This window comes from Manis pentadactyla, chromosome 6 (genome assembly GCF_030020395.1).
Source record: "Manis pentadactyla isolate mManPen7 chromosome 6, mManPen7.hap1, whole genome shotgun sequence".
NCBI classification, from domain to species: Eukaryota; Metazoa; Chordata; class Mammalia; order Pholidota; family Manidae; genus Manis; species Manis pentadactyla.
Window position 1 is genome coordinate 113,175,704 of NC_080024.1, and position 19,688 is coordinate 113,195,391.

Below are 19,688 nucleotides of genomic sequence, written 5' to 3' on the forward strand. Positions count from 1 at the left end.
AATCCTTCTAACAGATGTGAGATTATAGCTCACTGTGGTTTTGATTTGCATTTTCCTGATGATTAGTAATTTTGAGTATCTTTTTATGTATCTATTGGCTATGTAGATATCTCCTTTGGAAAAATGGCTTTTCAGATCCTGTGCCCATTTTTAAATTGGATTCTTTTTTGTTTGTTTTTCCTGTTGAGTTGTATAAGTTCTTTATATATTTTGGACATTAGCCATTTATCAGATATATGATTTGCAAATATTTTACCCCATTCAATAGGTTGCCTTTTAATTTTATTGATTGTGTCCTTTGATGTACAAAAATATTTTAATTTAATGAAGTCCCATTTATTTATTTTTGCTTTTGATGTTTTTTTGCTTTTGGTATCAGATTTAAAAAAATCACCAAGACCAATGTCAAGGAATTTAACACCTATGTTTTCTTCTAGGAGTTTTATGGTTTCAGGTCTTATATTCAAGTCTTTAATCCATTTGGAATTAATTTTTTGTGTATAGTGTAAGATAGTAATGTAAGATACATTCTTTTGCATGTAGTTGTCCATTTTCCAAACACTATTTGTTGAAGAAACTGTCCTTTCTCCTAGTGTATATTCTTGTCATAAATGTGTATGTTTATCATAACTCTATTGACTATATGTGTATGGGTTTATTTCTGAATTCTCTATTCTGTTCCATTGATCTATGTGTTTGATTTCCATGCCAGCACCACAGTTTGGATTACTATAGCTTTTCAATATAGTTTGAAATTGGGAAATGTAATGCCTCCAGTTTTGCTCTTCTTTCTCAAGATTGCTTTGGCTATTCAGTGTCTTTTGTGGTTCCATATAAATTTTAGGATTGTTTGTTCTATTTATGTGAAAAATTACATTAGAATTTTGATAGGTATTGCATTGACTCTGCAGATTGCTTTGGGTAGTATGGAAATTTTAACAATATTAAATCTTCTAATCCATGAGCATGGAATATTGTTCCATTTATTTGTGTCTTCTTCAATTTATTTCATTAATGTCTTCTAGTTTTCAGTGTATAGATCTTTTACTTCCTTGGCTAAATCAATTCCTAGGTATTTCATTTTTTGATGCAATTGTAAATGAGATTGTTTCTTAATTTCTCTTTTTTCTAGTTTATTATTAGTACATAGAAACACAACATATTTTTGTATATTGATTTTGTATCTTGTAATTTACTGAATTTGCTTATTAGCTCTAACAGTTTTTTAGTGTTCTCTAGGGTTTTCTACCTAGTGTCATATTAGTCATTTGCAAATGGTGACAGTTTTACTTCTTCATTTCCAATTCAAATGCTTTTTTTCTTTTCCTTGCCTGATTGGTCTGGCTAGGACTTCCAATACTCTGTTGAATAAAAATAGTAAGAGTAGGCATCCATGTCTTGTTCCTGAACTTATGGAAAAAGCTTTCAACTTTTCACTACTGAGTAGGATGTTAGCTGTGGCTTTGGTTTGGTCTTTATTACGTTGAGGTACATCTCCCTATGCTCACTTTGTTGGGAGTTTTTACATAAATTGATGTTGAATTTTTTCAAGTGCTTCTTCTGCATCTATTGAGATAATTATATGATTTGTATCCTTTATTTTGTTAATGTGATGCATTAACAAATCACATTGATTGATTTGTGAATGCTGAACTATCCTTGCATCTCTGGAATAAATACCACTTGATCATGGTGTATGATCCTTTTCATGTATTGTTGAATTCAATTTGCTGATCTTCACTAAGGATATTTGCATCTATATTCATTAGGGACACTGGCGTGGTATCCTTGTCTGATTTTGGTATCAGGGTAATGCTGGCCTCATAAAATTAGTCTGGAAGCATTCCCTCTTCTTCTGCTTTTTGGAAGCATTTGAGAATTGGTATTAATTCTTCTTTGGACACTTGGTAGAATTCCAATAAGCCATGTGTTCCTGGACTTTTGTTTGTTGGAAGGATTTGTTTCCTGATTTAATATACTAACTAGTAATCCTTGCTAGTAATCTGCTCAGATTTTTCTATTACTTCATGATTCAGTTTTGGTAGGTTGTATGTTTCTAGGAATTTGTCCATTTTTTTCTAGGTTGTCAAATTTGTTGGTGAGGGAATTCTCTATTTGATAAAATTAAGTCAAATACGATTCAGAGCTGGACTACAGTTTGTTGTTGATGAAAATATTGTAGTCTCTCCTACCAAAAAAGTTGTTGAAAAATTTCTTCTCTAAATTAGCAAAAGATAAGATGTTTGAGGATGATGGTGTTCATAGAAGACATTTGGAGTACTGTCTGCTAACCTATATTGTAATATTGTTAGAAAGGGCTTTTTTAGAAGGTGGAAAAATTTGCTCAGTATTCCACTCACAGCACAATGGTGCTATGATTCACCCTATTTGTCAGATCATACTTTAAAATATTCAATATTATTGCATTATACTTTTTCAGGATTAACTATATGCTTTCAATTTTAATTTGCTGTTTAGATTATTTTTTAAAATAACACTCCTGTTACTTTTATCTGCTTATGCTTTATATTGGAATAAGATAGACCTGATATTCACGTTCCTATAAGGATATTTGTACTTATTTTTGCAGTTTATAAATTACTGCTTTAAATATATTAAGGGTGTAGTTTTGCTTTTTAAAAATGAGCTTTACTCCCTTAGAAAACACGAACTAGTGTATAATTTTTATTTTAATTTGCATTTATCCTATGATGATTGTGGCTGAGGATTTTTTTGATGTGTTAAAATTCCATTGGCATTTTTTCATGAAAACTCTTTGCTTAAAACTTCTGCCTGGTTTTCAATTGTGCAACTAGTTTTTCTCTACTAATTTTTCAGCTCTGAGATATATATTGCAAATATGTTCCTCTATTTTTACAGTTTGTATCTCATCTTTGTTTATGAAATTCTTTTGCTATGTAGAAGTTTTAAAATGTGATGTGGTATTTGTCAGGGTAAGTAACACTAGCTGCTGTAACATACAGTCTGAATATTTCTTTAGCTTAACACAGGAAAATTTATTGCTTACTGTCACTATAACCAGTGGTGTTTGCTCAGAGTACAGAGAGGACACTGGTAGAGACTCTGAACCTTGTAGTTATTCAAAAGACAAGCTCTTTCCATTTGTCAGTATTGCCATATTCAACATGATACCTCCAAGTTTATGGTGAAAGTGGAAGGAGAAGAGGATCACGAGCATGTATGGGAGATTTCCATGAACCAGTCCTGGAAGTGGTGCATATCAATTCAGTCCACAATCCACTGGTCCCCACTAGCAAAATCTCTTTGCCTACTATCCAGAGAGCTGGGAATGGTAGTCCTCTTATATATTCAGGAGGAAAAAGAACAGTTTGAAAGCATACTATTTTTGCTGAACTCTTTTCAAAGTTTATGACTTCTGTATTTCATGTGTTTAGAAAGGCTGTCTCTCTCTATTAAAAAGTTTCTTCATGTGTCTTCTTAGTGCTGTCATCATTTTCTCTGGCTTCTTCATACTGATTTTTAGTCATTTCATAATGAAGTGATTTGGAGTGTGTTTGTGTGTGTATGAGAGAGAAAGACACAGAGAATGTTTATTCTATGTTTATTCTACTTGGGAAAATCTGGAAAATTTCTGGCCATCATCCTCAATACCTTTTTTCTGTGCCCCGTTCATTTATCTTTTTGAGACTCTGGGCACACATTTTAGACTAATATTGTCCCATAGATAATTGACTCTGTCTTTTTCTTATACTTTTCCCCACTCCAGGCTCATTTTGGAGCAATCTATTACTAGTCCTTCAAGTTCACTGGTCTTTTCTCTTGTAGTGTTTAATCTCTTATTAATGCTATCCAGTTATTTTGTCATTTCAGATACTGTAGTGTTCACCTCTAGAAGTTCCCTTTTGTTCTATGTTAAGTCTTATTTCTTTCCTCAATGTGACCGTATTTTCTTTAAGTACCTGTACATACTTATAAAAGCTGTTTTAATGTCCTTGGATGCTAATTCCATCACCTCTGTAATTGCTGGGTCTCTATCTAGTTTCTGATCTTTCTTCTGGTAATGTGTCACATTCCTTGAAAGGTCTAGTAAGTTTTGATTGGGCATTGCACATTTTGATTGCTACCTTATTAAGTGTCTGAATTTTTGTCTTCTTTTAAAGAGGATTGGAATTGGTTTTAGCATGTAGTTAAATTCCTTGCATAGCAGTTGCCACTTCAAGGACTGATTTTGAGGTTTGCTAGACCTACTTACAGTATCCTTTACTCCAGGGGTAGTTCAGCCTTACTCTTACCACCAAGGAGTGACCCATCTGGGGTCTTTACTGGATTTCCTGAGGGATCACTGGGTACTCTCCACTCTGTCTATTCAGGTAGAGAACTTCTCTCCCCTATGTGTGAGATCTTAGAATTTTTTCAATTTATGTAGTCCTTTTTTGCCCAGCTTTGTGAAGCATCACTCTATGCAGGCATGGCTCAGTACTCAGGCTGACTCTGGAGCACACCTAGGCAGGTTTCTGAAACTATTTCTGTGTAGCTCCATCCTTTCTGGGAGATCTGACCCTCCATCTTCAGCAGCCTCTGCCTCGCCAATACTGACTTCCATCTCAGCATTTAAGCGGAGACTGGACCCTGCTTGGAGTTCCCCTACCTGCACCTGTGTTTGGGAAATTGCTTTTTGACAGAAATATGGGGCAATTGTAGGGCTTACTTTGCTTGTTTACCAACTCTCAGGATCATAGTTCTGAGCTGGATATTGTCCAGTGTCTGAAAACAATTGTTTCACATATCTGGTGTAGCTTTTTAGTTGCTCATGAGGAAAGTTAAGTTTGGTCCTTGTTATTTTGTTTTGTCTGGCTCTGGAAGTTTAACGTGTTTTTATAATGTTGAGATTTGGATTCATAATTATAATTAGATCTTCCACACTTTTTTTGAAAGTTGAACCTAAGAAGAAAATAAACCAAATGAGTATGATTTATCATCTTAAAAAGTATACTTAATAAGTGAAGTAAATTAAAAACTTTATTCACTGTAGAATCAGAGTGTGGTTACATCCATAAGCCATATACAATGACATGTAAATGTAATTAAACTTTGTAGGTCAAAGGAGACTCTTCCAAGCACCTCATAGAATTATATTTGAATTTGTTTCTAACATTATACATTTCTACTGGTCATATTCAGCTATAAAAATTTTTATGTAAGTATATCCCAAATTGTCCTTTTTTCTTGGATTTTTCTTTACCCTGTTAGAATGCTGTTGGGCAGCAATTCTCCATGACATTTCTACATGCCTGGTGAAGCACTGGCCAAGACTATCTTTTGAAGAACATTTATATAGCAATATTAATTAATCAGTGTCTTCCTCTGGGGCAGGGAAGATTTGTTTCCTGACCAGGATACTAAGGACGATGTCTTCCTCCAAGGGGAAGTTGGTCAGGTTTTCTCGCAGCCCCTTTAGACTGGAGGTTTCCTAAGATCAGAGTGATGTGCAGTGCAGTTAGATTGTGATGCAAGCCTCTGTACAAACAACGCCGCCTGGGCTGCTCCACACCGCCTGCAGGGCCAGGAGGACAGAGGGGACCAGTGCAAACACGAAGCTCATGCTGCTGCTGCACCATGAATAAGAAGGTGATTTGTCTCTCCCCTGGTAATCACATGTCTTCTGTCAACATCTAAGAGACTGGTGGGCTAACTTGCTAGTTTGCAAGCAGAGTAAAACCCCAGACCCTGCTCAGTTCTTGACGAGTACCTTTGAGCAATTTGCTTTTCACATATGGGAAAAAGATAAGATTCATATCTGAACACAATTTGCTTTCTCTTCACATTTGATTATTATTTTAGTGAAAAATTCTATAATGAAAATATTTTTCCTTAGAACTTTGAATGAATTGTTTCACTTATGTCTAACATACAGTGTTTCTAATTAGAAGGTGGATTCTAGTTTGTTCTCATTCCTTTTTAGAGGCCTGACTTTTTCTCTAGAGTTCGCTGTCCACATGGCTTTTAGCTGTTTTCATTAGCCTTGCTTGGTTTTTGGTGATTACCATCTGAACAGTCCTGTCTTCTTTTTTAAATCTCCAAATATTTTCCTTCTGCTACTTCTTTATTTCTTCTCCATATTCTCTGTTCTTACTACCTGGAACTCTTGGATACATTTTGGATGCCCTGCATCTGTCTTTCATGGCTTTTAACTTTGATTTTTAATCTTTTTGTTCTCTGGCCAATATTATACTTCCTTAACTCTGCTTTCCAGAGTAATAATTTACTCTTCAGTTTTGTGTAGCTTTTAAATTCAGCATACCTACCAATGTATGTATGTACGTATGTATGTATGTATGTTTGTATTTATTTATCTTAGGCAATCACATTGTTTTTTATTTCCAAACACTTTATTCAAACCTCTACCTAATCAGAATCCAATTATTTCTCACTTTACCCATAATTTCTAGATCAAAGCTATCATCATCCCTCAACTAGACAATGAAAGTAACCCCCTAGTTTGTGCCCCTTGCCCTCCATCTCTGCAGGGTTCATTCTCCATACAGGAGTCAGAGCTATTTCTTAAAAATGCAATCACAATGTTTCATTCCTCTGCTTAAAAGGCTCCAATGGCTTTCCATCTCATTCAGAATAAAATTCAAAGTCTTTACCATGGCCTACAAAGTCTTTTTTGATCTGGACTAGTACTATCTCTTTTTTCATTTCCTCAATTTGTTACATCCTCTATCACTCATTTCCAACCACACTGTTGCCCCAGGACATTTGTACTTGTTTGCTTGTGCCTGGGAACTTCTCTTCTCCCAGATATCTGTGTGATTTCCTTCGTCAATTCATTCAGATGTCAGCAAAATCTTTCCTGAACCCTCTGCTGTGGAGTAAATATCTGTGCCCCTGTCCCCCAAATTCTTATGTGGAAACCTAATCCCCAATGTGATGGTATTTGGAGGTGGGGCCTTTGGGAGGTGATCCAGTTATGAGGGTAGAGCTCTCATGAGTGGGATTAGTATTCTTGTGAAAGAGTCACCAAGGAGCCCACCCCCAACTCCACCGTAAGAGCTTACAGCAAGAAGACAGCCATCTGGAGGCAGTTTCACCAGACCCCTAATCTTCTGGCACCTTGATCTTGGACTTCTCAGCCTCCAGAACTGTAAGAAATAAATATTTGTTGTTGATAAGTCACCCAGTGCGTGGCATTTTGTTATAGCAACCTGAATAGTTGCTTCTCAGACACTTGTCTATTTAATATCCCAACCTTACCATTCATTCCCTTCTCCATTTTCTGTTTTATCTTTCTCCATAGTTTGTCATTTACTTATGGCATATACCATCTGGTTAATTGATTTCTTGTGTGCCCTTGCATAGTTCCAGGAAGGCAGGGAGTTTTGCTTATTGTGGATACTGCAGTGACCACAGTACCTAGAAGAGTGCCTGGCACATGGTAGGCATTAATACATAGTTGTCAAATTGGTGAATAAATAAATAAACGAATAATCTCTTCTCAAATTTTTACCCTAATATCCTCTAGATTAGAATTTCTCTGAGACACTGGTGACAATTGTTAAGGTTCTAGTCTGCTTAGTAAGCCAATCTATTTTCTCTGAAAATAGGATTATCCATTTTAGTCTATTTCTTGTTCTCAGTTTTCCTCAAAGCGCTGAGTCTTCTGGGTAATGTGTTATTTCTTCAGCTATGTTTCTTCTTCTTCCTCCTCTGCTAATTCTATCCCATAAACTCTGTCTTCCATTTCTTATATCTATGGTTGCACAATTTTAAAAATATCTTTTTAGTAATTTCAAAGGGACGTTGGGTGGACAGAAACATTACCTGTAAGTGCTCTGTCTGCCATCTCGAATGAGAAGCGTCTGCTGTAATTCTCAAATCTGATCAATTTATTCGTAATGCCTCCAATTTGTCTACTTGGCTGTATACTCAAGGATATCTTAATGAATAAATGTTGCTGAGATTGTCGGGTAGAATTTGTTTCCCTTCATAATATTCTTGTCTTCTTTCCTGAGCTTTCAGTATGAAACAGAATCAACGAAACAAACAACAAAGGAAAACATTAGTTAATTGAACATCTGTCTCTGTCTTGAGGCACATGTTTGTAAATTGCCACATAAGCATTCCGTGAGTGCAGTCTTTTGCTTTTAAACATCCTTGAAATTTAAAATTTTTAACTATTTATTTGGGGATGTTTTTTGCTTTTGTTTTATTTTTTAATTCTAAATATGAAAAAAAAATGTTGTTTGAAGATCATGGCCACTTTATAGGAGGAAAGTATGGAAACTATGGCATCATTTTCTGTTCATTTATTTTCTATTTTCTTGTGTTTAACTTATTTTTATGTTCACTGAAGACTGGATTAACTGTGTCCTCTGAACTCTGGGGTTTCTAGCAGATGCACTACTTAATTAACCCACAATCTTTTATTGAACATTTTGAATGAATAAACCATCCCAGCAATTAAACTGGCAAATTAAAAGATTTTGGTATCAAAAGAGTTTTGGGCCTAAAATTATTTTCAGTTGATAAATAACATACCACAAGTTAAAGCCACAGTCGGTTATCTAAGCCTTTACTGTCCCCCACAGCAGGGGGCAAATATGATCCCCAAAGGAAGTCAGAAACTGGAGAAAAGTCTCAAGCTTGATAAACAATATTTGGAATAACTTTGTGCTCTTTTAAGTGATTCAGAGGTAAAGTTAAGTGAACTCACTCTGCAAACACGCTTGGATGGTAATTTATTTAGTACAGAAAAAAATACACTTTATCTCTAACACATTTTTTTATCTCTATAGATCTAAATGAGATGGTACATTCTGCATTAGAGTGAACCGCTTTGAATTACAATCGAATATATGGAGACACCTAAACTTCTTTCCTTTAAATGATGGCATAGTATAGAATTCCCCTAAAATGCTCTCCTACTTAAGGAATCATTTACACGGCCATTTCTTTCATCTTCGTGAATTCTTGTGAATTCCTTTTCTGCATGAATGTATTCTTTCCTAATGAGGACATATATTACCATTTTTCTCTTACCTTAAGGGTGTTAAAATCAACTGAGCTACTTAATTATTTAGTTAAGAGAAAACACCCTAATTGGAAAGCATACTTCTGCAGCCAATTTTAGAATTTATAGCTTCATAGCTGCTGCTTAGGAGAAATTTACCAAAAGAACCTCAAGGTGCTAATTATAAGGCTATATAATTTACATAGATTTACATATACATTTCAATCTTTTGAAAATTGATCTAGTGCAAACTGATGAGGGTAATTACTGGGGTATTTTAGGATTTTTCCTTTGTGATGCACCCAAGCACATCATTTTTTAAAAAATGTGTATTAGTTTGTTCTAATGAAAAGTATCTCAAATAGACATAAATATTATTATTTAGCATTTATGAGACTACATGAAATAATTCTTTAATGGTGAGCATTGTAGTTAAGTGGTTCTACATTCATCTGGGCACAGAATCACTGCAGGATCTTTAGGAAACACAGTCCTGGGCCTACCCTCCAAGATCAGGGTTTATTTATTCTACAGGGGGGCCTGGGTCTCTGTGCTCGTTCAAAGCCTCCTGGGCTGTTCCACCGAGCAGTCAGGCAAGTCAGCAGTAGGGTAAGTGATGTGAATGAAGCACATTGCATATCACTTTAAAAACCCGGAGCTGATAGGGTTCATGCAATCCCAGGTGGACACAGAGGAGCTTCCTCACATCAGGCTCTGGAGATAAATAGGTAACTGCCTCCAAGGTGTATCATGATGCTCTTTTAAAAATCAACTTTATTGAGATATCATTTACATACAACACATGCACACCCTTCAATGAATTTTAAGAAATCATCCATCCATTTAATCACCACCACAAGTAATATTTAGAACATGTCTATCATTCTGTTCCCTTTGCATCAGTCTCCTCAACCCTTGGCCCACTGTAACAACCGCTCTGTGTTCTCTCCCTATAATTTTGCCTTTTCCAGAATATCCTATATAGAGAATAACACAGTGTGTACTCCTTTTATCTGGCTTTTCTCCCTTAGCTTATTCTTTAAAATTTAAGTCTTACCAATATTGTTGCCCCTCACCAGTGCGTTCATTTTTAGTGCTGAGAAATTCCATTGCATGGATACTTTAATTTGTTCATTCACTCACCTGTTAATGGACATTTCAGTCATCTCCAGTTTAGGGCTATTATGAATACTATTGCTATGAACATTAGTGTTCAAACCGTTGTGTTGCCATATAATTTTAATTTTGGGGGGAGAATGCATAAGAGAAGAATTGTAGGGTTGTATGGCTAAAAGTGGTTTTAGCTTTTTAAAAATACCCAGTTTTCCAAAATTACTACAACTTTACATTCTCATCACTGAGGCTTGTGAGTTCCAGTTGCTCCCCTGAAGCAACTACTAATAAACAACTTTTTATTACCATTTAATTTTTCACTTTATTTTCTTTTAATTATATTTATTTTCTTTTAATTTATTGCTAGCAATGGAGCTATACCCTTTAATGCTCAACAAATGTAAATAATTTCCCCAAAGTTATATGTGGAGACAGTACTAGAACTCCTATTTTTTTATTGTTGTTTCAATATTTTTAAACCACACTGATTTCATGTAATTAATAAGTAACAAATAAAATCAATCAATAATAAGTAAAACTGTAATAAATTAAATATTAGTTACTATTTAATTTATTACTACTGTCAATATTTTTCATGTTAGTTTATATTTTCTGATGACTGATGTAGCATTTTTCATTGATTTCAGTGACATTGTTCTTATTTCATGTTAACTAACATTTACTTTTAAATCTTCAGTGCTAAAGAAATTTCATAGGGAATAAAAATTTCATGTACTCAAATTATGTTAGTTAATCATATAAGTCTATTTTAAATACACAGAACTCTTGGGAAGCCCTGTTGCCATCTTTTGTTAGAGATTTTGGACCTGCCACCAGATTGAACCCGACCTCCAGCTACAAAGTGCAGGGACCCTCCCCAGTCAGGGGAGGTGGGGGTGGGTGCTGTTTTTGAGGAGAAACACATTCTATTTCACCAAGGCATGGTTGTTTCCAATGGGCAAGTGGAGGGATTGACAGGTGCCTGTCCAATACCCAGTCTCCTGGGCACTATAATTCCAGGCACCTGTGGCAAGGTGCTGCCTTCCAATAAGTGCTGGCCAACAAGAAGTGGGAGGAAATGTTGATGATGGGAAACCAGGGAGAATGTTAACTCTTTCCACCTTCCTCCCTTCCACTGCTCAAGGAGCAGAGGTGATGGCTGAAGCTTCAGAAGCATGGTCATGCTCTGGACGACAGACGTTATCAGCTCAAGATGCAGCTAGAAGAGACCTGGGTCTCTCGGGAATTTGTGAAGCTGCCTTCCTGGCCCGTGCCTAATTTGACTTCTGGTATGTGTGCAGTTTTATGAGAGAATGACGCTTCTTCAGCTGTTGTTTGGGGGTTTCTCTTTTGTTAAGTCTGAACTAATCCTAAGTGCCACTGCCAGCAGAGCAGAGGCATGCACACTTTTGCCGGCTACAGTGTCGTGAGACCTCCCTGAGAATTACACCAGGCGGTAAAAAGGGCGGGACGACAGCCACCAGAGCAGCTGGGGGCAGCGAGTAGCAACAGGCACTGGGGCACAGGAAGCAGATCCTGTTCCACCGGCTGATCTTGTTTATTCCAGCAGAGAGCTCTGTTTCAGACAGGAAACTTTGCTCATGAGCACCTGGCCATCTGAAAAATAATTAAATCATTGGACTTATTTCATAAAGATCATCCAGGCAATCAGCATGGTTTAAAGAATATAGTTTTGAAATAAAAACCAAGAAATAGGAGTTCCAGGACTATCTCCACATCTAACTAACTTTGGAAGAAGTATTGATGTTTGCTGCGCATTTGGGGAATAACTCCATTGCTAGCAGAAATTACATGTTAATCGTTAATGTGATCCTTCTTTTCTCTCCAATGAAGGTCTACCAAGATGTGGTAAGGCAGAGTCATAGGAAGAAGGCAAACGTTCAAAGTATAATTTTTACATTACATTCTATGTTTATATATAATTTTACATAATATCTGTACTAAGGTGACTCGAGGTTGGTGAAAGAAAACACTAATAAACTTTGGGGAATGCTTCTGTTCCAGTTTTTATGGGTTTTTTGTGTCTTACACAGACATACCATAGTACCTACATTAGACTGTAAAAATGGACTCATTCTTCACCCCGACTTATATGTGCGCCCAGGCTGTCCTGCTGTTGCCTTGGTTGGCCCAGATGGCAGCCAGCCAGCCCTTAGAAGCTCTTGCAGCTGACCACAGACACTGAGTCAACACTGGAAGAACCATCCAGATGAGCCGAACTGCTGAGTTGCAGAATCATGAGTTAAATAAATGGCGATTGCATTAAGCCATTAATTTCTGGAGTTGTTTGTTATTCAGCAAAAGCTAACTGATGCTTATTCTTGTGAATATTTGAAATTGATGTGTTACTTTCCTTCTTCAAATATGAAGGAAAAAAATAAGAAGGAGTCTTGGTTTAATATTTCTTCCCAGTAAATCATCCTGTCTGGGGCAACAAAACAATGTCAGATTGAAGGGTTCTTCTGTGTTCAACTTAAGACCATCAGAACAATTGCATTTGCATTTATTGTACTGAAGCAAATGTCTGAACATCACTGTCTTTCTCCTTCTGTTATAAATGACGTTCTTTGATTCATTCCTGGCCTGGCAGGCTCTGCATGAAAGTGCTAATCCAGAGTGAACCTGGGCTGTGAGGTCTCGTAGTCAGTCGCTATCCACCATACCGCCCTGTGAAGACTGATTATGTCCTGAGTCCATTTTCACAGCCATTGATCCTGCTGTGGGCTTGCTCCTGATGCAGGAAAATGTAGACCGCTTTTATTTTCAAGCTTCAAATTTTATTTTTGAAATATGTTTATCTTCTCATAAAATCTCGTGGGTTTTGTGGGTAAGTGCAGGCAGAGGCTAATTAAATCATGTGTTTTCTGATGCCCCCACCTCATTATGTAGAGACCTGACAGGGGCCCTAAGTCTCTGTTACAAGCCGACAGATTAGGAACCCTCTCCAGGATGTAAATTTCATGGTGCTAGGAAAACTCTTCTCTCCCAAGTATCTGTCTCATGTTTGTCACCCTGGCTGCACTCACTCCATTAGCTCTTTATTTCCTCTGATCTTAAAAGTATTTTGATATTTAAGAGATCCTCACTAGAGTTAAATATCCCTGCTGTCACCACTTAGCACATCAGTGGGAATTAGCTAAGAGCTAGTTAGGAGAAAGCCCTGAGAGTAGGATGTAGGATAGATCCTGAGAGAGAGAGCTGGTGCCATTTCCAGTATTTCCCCATGTGTTGGGGTGCTCCCACTTTAAACTTTAGGACTATTCTTTGGAACCTTCTGCCAATTACATTCACGTTCAGCAGATGACAGTTCACTCTTGTCCCTTGAGAGGTTAGTGTTCCTCATTCTTACTTCGGAAGTAGCTTTACTTCACTGTTAAGTTTATGATCAAATCACAGAATTTTTAAAGAATTTTAAGAGGTCTGTTCCTCCCTCCTTCTTGATTTTATAAGCCAGTAAGTGAGGATCAAAGAGGAGAAGTGAAATCCCTGGGCTCTGCAACTCCTCACCAACTGCCTTGCTCCCCTTCCCAAACACATACACACATACACACACACATACACATGCACACACACACACATGCACAAACACACATGCACCGGACACATCCACGCACATGCAAATACATACTCACATGTGTGCGCACAAGTACACACATGCACACATAAGTACACGCACATGTGCACACACAAAAACATGCACACATGCACATCCATACATGCACACATGCACACACCCACACAAATGCACACACACATACACAAACACACAATGCACACACACATACACCCACATGCACACACACATGCACGGCCACACACACACACTCACGCACGGCCACACATACACACTCACGAATGCACACAAACATTCACACACATGCATAGGCACACATCCACAAAGACACACATACACTCACACACACACATATACAACCACACACGCACACACACATACACAAGCACACACATATATCCACACACACAACCACACACACATACACACATGTACGTGCACACACACAAACCTGTACACACCCACACCCATACACACATACAAACACACATAAACACAGGCACACACAGACACACACACACACAAACACATATACATACACACATGCACAAGCATTCATATGTCCACACACACAATGGGTATGCACACACATGCACATGCACACTTGCAAACACATATGAGGCACACACACAGATATGAACACACACTCACTGACACACAAACATACACACAAGGGCACACACACAGACATGCACAAACACACACACATACACAAACATGAAAACACACATGCATGCCTACACACACAAACGCACTAACATGCACAAACACATCACATGCACACACGCACATGTGCACACAGACACACACATACACACATACCCACAGCCACACTCACGCACACAAACACACACGCCTGCACACACATACACAGACTCACACACAAGTGCAAACATATGCATGAACATGCACACATGCACGTAAACACATGCACACACACACACACCAACACACATGTGTAAACACACACAGAGAGGCACACATGCATACAGTCATGCATACACACACATACATATACGCACATATACACAAACACGTACACACACACACAAACAGAAATGCACACAAACTTCCACAAACACATACCCATACACACATACACACACGCACGCAGACACACAGAGGCACACGCACATACACATACACAGACACAAGCTGAAACAAAAGCACACATGCAGACATGCACATACACAAACACATACCCACATGCATGCACATGTACCCCCACACTCACACTCACACACACACGCACACAAATACGCAAGCCTACACACGCTGGGCTACACACACACTCACACACCCGCAACACACACATGCACACACACAAATATATACACATAGACATACATACACTCACACACACACACCCGTAGACAAACACACACAAATATGTCCACACACACATGCACACACAGTACACATACATTTTTACACACATACACACAAATGCACACACATGTGCAAACACAAATGCATGCACACACCCACAAAAACACAAACACCCATACACACATACACCCACAGATACACACACATAAACATACACATACACTCACATGCACACAGACACAAACACAAACTCATGCACACCCACACCCACACCCACACATACACACATAACAACACTCACATATGCACGCACACACATGGACATGCACACGAATACCCTCACACATGCACATGCACACACATGCACACACACATATACACAAGTGCATGCTCATACAGACACACATGTGTGCACACACAAGCATACACATTCACACTCACATACAAGATCTCACACATGCACACATGCATGCATCACATACGAATACACACATGCACACACATGTACACATGCAAACATGCACACACAGAAACCCACATGCACACATGCACACATACACACAGGCACACACACATGTATACACACACGCAGGCACACACACAGATGCATGCCCACACAAATACAGGCACACAGACGCACACGCACACACACATATTCATACACACATGGACAGACACACAGTCACATGTGCACACACACACATACACACACATTCGCACGCACACACACACACCCCTAAGAATCCTGGGTCTAGTTTGGGATTTAGAGGGATAGAAAAAGAAAAGAAGGGAAAAAGAAGGGAGGAGGAAGGGAGCGTAGGAATAAAGGGAGGAAGGAAAACACATAGTTCAGTGGGATTAAAGGCCTGAGGAGTGAAGATGCTGTCAAATCTCTAGATCCTGCAATCTGACGGAGGCCTCTGCTCTGGGAAATCACAGCAGCCCTTGGAGACGTCTGGATGGCAACAGGCTTCTCAGGTTAGGAAGAAGAGCTCCTGAAGGCTGGTTCTACCTGGTGCCCAGGGGTGCCCTGCAGAAAGTGCATCAAGATTCCCACCTGAAGGACCTGCAGTGGTGCATGTCCCCGCTCACCTCCAGGCTCACCTGCCCGCCCCTCACAGCCAGGACCTGAGGAGACAGCTTAAAGGCCAACAAGCTGGATGTCCAGGCAGCCGGTTTTGCAGCGAGTGGGGCACCTTTAGCTGAGGTGCAGGCGGGCAGCCCTGTGGCCAGCACATGGGCTAAGGCTGTGGGAGCTGCTGCCACTGGGTGAGCACAGACTCTGCACAGCTCTATTCAGCCTGGCGGGCACAAACTGCACCTCACTCCCTACCCTTCCTAGAAGCTGTGAGCAGGCTTTGCAATTGGTGTGGCACAAGAAAGACAGCAGCTGGGACCTTGCAAACTTACACATATCAAGTGGGGAGAGGATTGTACCCCAAATGCTGTTTGGGTTCAACTGTGCTGGCAGACACCTAGAGGCTTCCTCCAGCCTGGGATTGTCTCCTTGGGCCACCCCAACTGCCCCGTGCCCAAGGGTCCCCAGCCCGAGCAGCCACCCTCATAGCTCCCTGCTTTCTCACCCTAGGAGCTTTCTATCAAGTTATGTTTTTACTTAACAGACAAAACAGTGAGGTTATTAAACATGCAGGCCTGATGCCACACTGCCAGCTTCCAGGCCCACATCTGCTGCCCACCAGCCCTGAAGGCTGGCAGCTCAAACTTGGCTCCATGTTGCATCCATACAGCAGGGATAATACTGCCAGAGAACCTCCCTCGTGTGTGGTTGTGAGAGTCAGTGAATATGTGTGCGTATTTAGCACAATTGTTCCCAGCACTAATAAAAAGACTACCTAAGTAGTTATTAACAATTTCTTAATTTTTTAGGCAGACTTAGTCTTGTCTCCCAAATTTCCCAGATTTCCCACTTGTGTCTCAGCATTAACTTACTGTATTGGGATTGTTTGCCTGCCTTTCTCCTGCTAGATGGTGTGCCCCTTGAGAGAAAACTACCCTTTCTTTTTCTTTAAATTGTCAGAGGCTAACAGTACTTAGAGCATAGTAGGTCCTCTAAAATATCGTTTGAATAAATGAATGATTTAATGATTTCATAATAGTGATAGAATAAAGCCCAAACGTATTAACTTGGCATTTCAGATTCCTTCAGAATCTGACCACGATGCCACTTTTTAATCCCCTCTGCCACCCTCCTACCACCTCTCACACTGCAGCTGTGAGAGTGCCCTGTGCTATTTGCTGCCACAATTGGTACATGCTGTTCCCACCCTTGGATCAAATACCCCCTCCCCTCTTGCTCTGCTTCTAAGGCCTTCCTTGACTGTTTCCACCTCTGTGAGTTCTCCCAGACTACATCAGCCCACCAGTCAGAACCCACTGCTTGTTTTGATATTCTCCTAGCCTTTTGTTCTTCAGTGCACTGCTGGTGAAAATAAATTGTGTCTGGTCACATGGATGTTTCACTTTCTCCCTCCTTTAGCTTGTCAGCTCCATCTGGAATGAAAGCATCCAGGCTGCCAGATATTCATTAAATATTTGTTGAAGGTTAATGCCTATGACTTCACTGCTTCATGTGATGTTTAGATTTCTGTGTGCCACATCTACTTAGGGTTCAGTAGGTTATTTCTAATCAAAGGCATTCAGTGATACCAACTAGGTGGTCTGTGCCTGGTCAGGTCACAGATCATTAAACTTTATCCTTATACTCAGCGAGCTGTCTCATAAGCCAGGCCTTTCCAGAGGGTTCCTTCTGTTGCTCTTGTTTTCCTTGTATGGTCCCCTCCAGCTCCTGCCAAGGGATCTAAATATATGTATGGGATTGCTCTGTGCTTGAAACCAACATGTTTAACCTCCCATTTGAGTTTTCCTTCACATGGAGCAATTTATTTGTATTTATTTATTTATTTTTAGGTGGGAAAACTAATAAGTTTAGTTTCACTAACTTCAAACTAAAAATCTTGTTCAAACTTGAATCCAGATGACAAACCACTATAATATTAGCAGTAGCTCTAATGTTAGCTGAATAATGCATACATATTTTCATTTCGTGTTACACATGTGGCAGATAGCACTTATACCGGTCACTTCTTTAAAATGATAGGAGACTGTGATAAGTCAGCCCAAATTATTTTTCTATGTTGGAATTTTTCCTCAATATTTGCTTGGAAGAGGGGATTTTGACATTTGTTCAGAAACTGTAGGAAATTCTTTTTTGTTTTCTGGAAGAATCTTAACACTGCCTTGTAAAAATAAATAGTTTAGTAGTTTCCAGTTGATACTCATCTAAGATGTTTTGTCTTTGCATGTATACAGGTGCTGATGTTTAGAGCCAGGTTTGGGGATAGAGAATGAAGAGGAATAATGAATATTCTCTAATGAAGGGCACTGGAATACCAAATGTGACCTTTGAACTGCCTATTCTACTGAGTCATCACGGGTCAGAAACCAGAACACCCGACATCTCCCAACAGCTGTTCCCTAGCCTCCGTCTCCCTTGACTTTTATGGGTCCTCCGCCCTCCTTCAAAGCCCAAATTCTGCATCAAAGTGTTTTCAGGGTTATTATTGTGTTGATTGGGCTTAACCACATGAAACCAAAGGAGAAGCAGGTAATCCTCTTCCATGTTCTCTGAGGTCCAATTATTTTCAGATGTCTCTTAGATCTAATCACCAAAACTATGTACATTCGCAAGTGCACACACACACACAGACATATGTATAAGGAACTGCTAAAATAAGATATTAATGTAAGCATACACTGTTGTGCTTGGTATGTCAAAACTATTTTTTTAAGTGTTAGAGCTTTGTACTGAGAAATATAATGTAGATTTAAATATTATTATTATTATTTTTTTTTACCATTTGAAGTGGCATTTTTTAAATTTTGGTATCATTAATCTACAATTACATGAAGGACATTATGTTTACTAGGCTCCCCCCTTCACCAAGTCCCCCCCACATCCCAGCTCACAGTCACTGTCCATCAACATAGCAAGATGCTGTAAAATCACTACTTGTCTCCTCTGTGTTGCACAGCCCTCCCCGTGCCCTCCCAACACTATACATGCTAATCGTAATGCCCTCTTTCTTTTCTTCCCACCCTTATCCCTCCCTTCCCACCCATCCTCCCCAGTCCCTTTACCTTTGGTAACTATTAGTCTATTCTTGGGTTCTGTGCTTCTGCTGCTATTTTGTTCCTTTGGTTTTCTTTTGTTCTTATACTCCATATATGAGTGAAATCATTTGGTACTTGTCTTTCTCTGCCTGGCTTATTTCACTGAGCATAATACCCTCTAGTTCCATCCATGTTGCAAATTGTAGGATTTGTTTTCTTCTTATGGCTGAGTAATATTCCATTGTGTATATGTACCACATCTTCTTTATCCATTCATCTACTGAAGGACATTTAGGTTGCTTCCATTTCTTGGTTATTGCAAACAGTGCTGCGATAAACATAGGGTTGCATCTGTCTTTCTCAAACTGGAGTGCTGCATTCTTAGGGTAAATTCCTAGAAGTGGAATTCCTGGGTCAAATGGTAAGTCTATTTTGAGCATTTTGAGGAACCTCCATACTGCTTTCCACAATAGTTGAACTAATTTACATTCCCACCAGCAGTGTAGGAGGGTTCCCCTTTCTCCA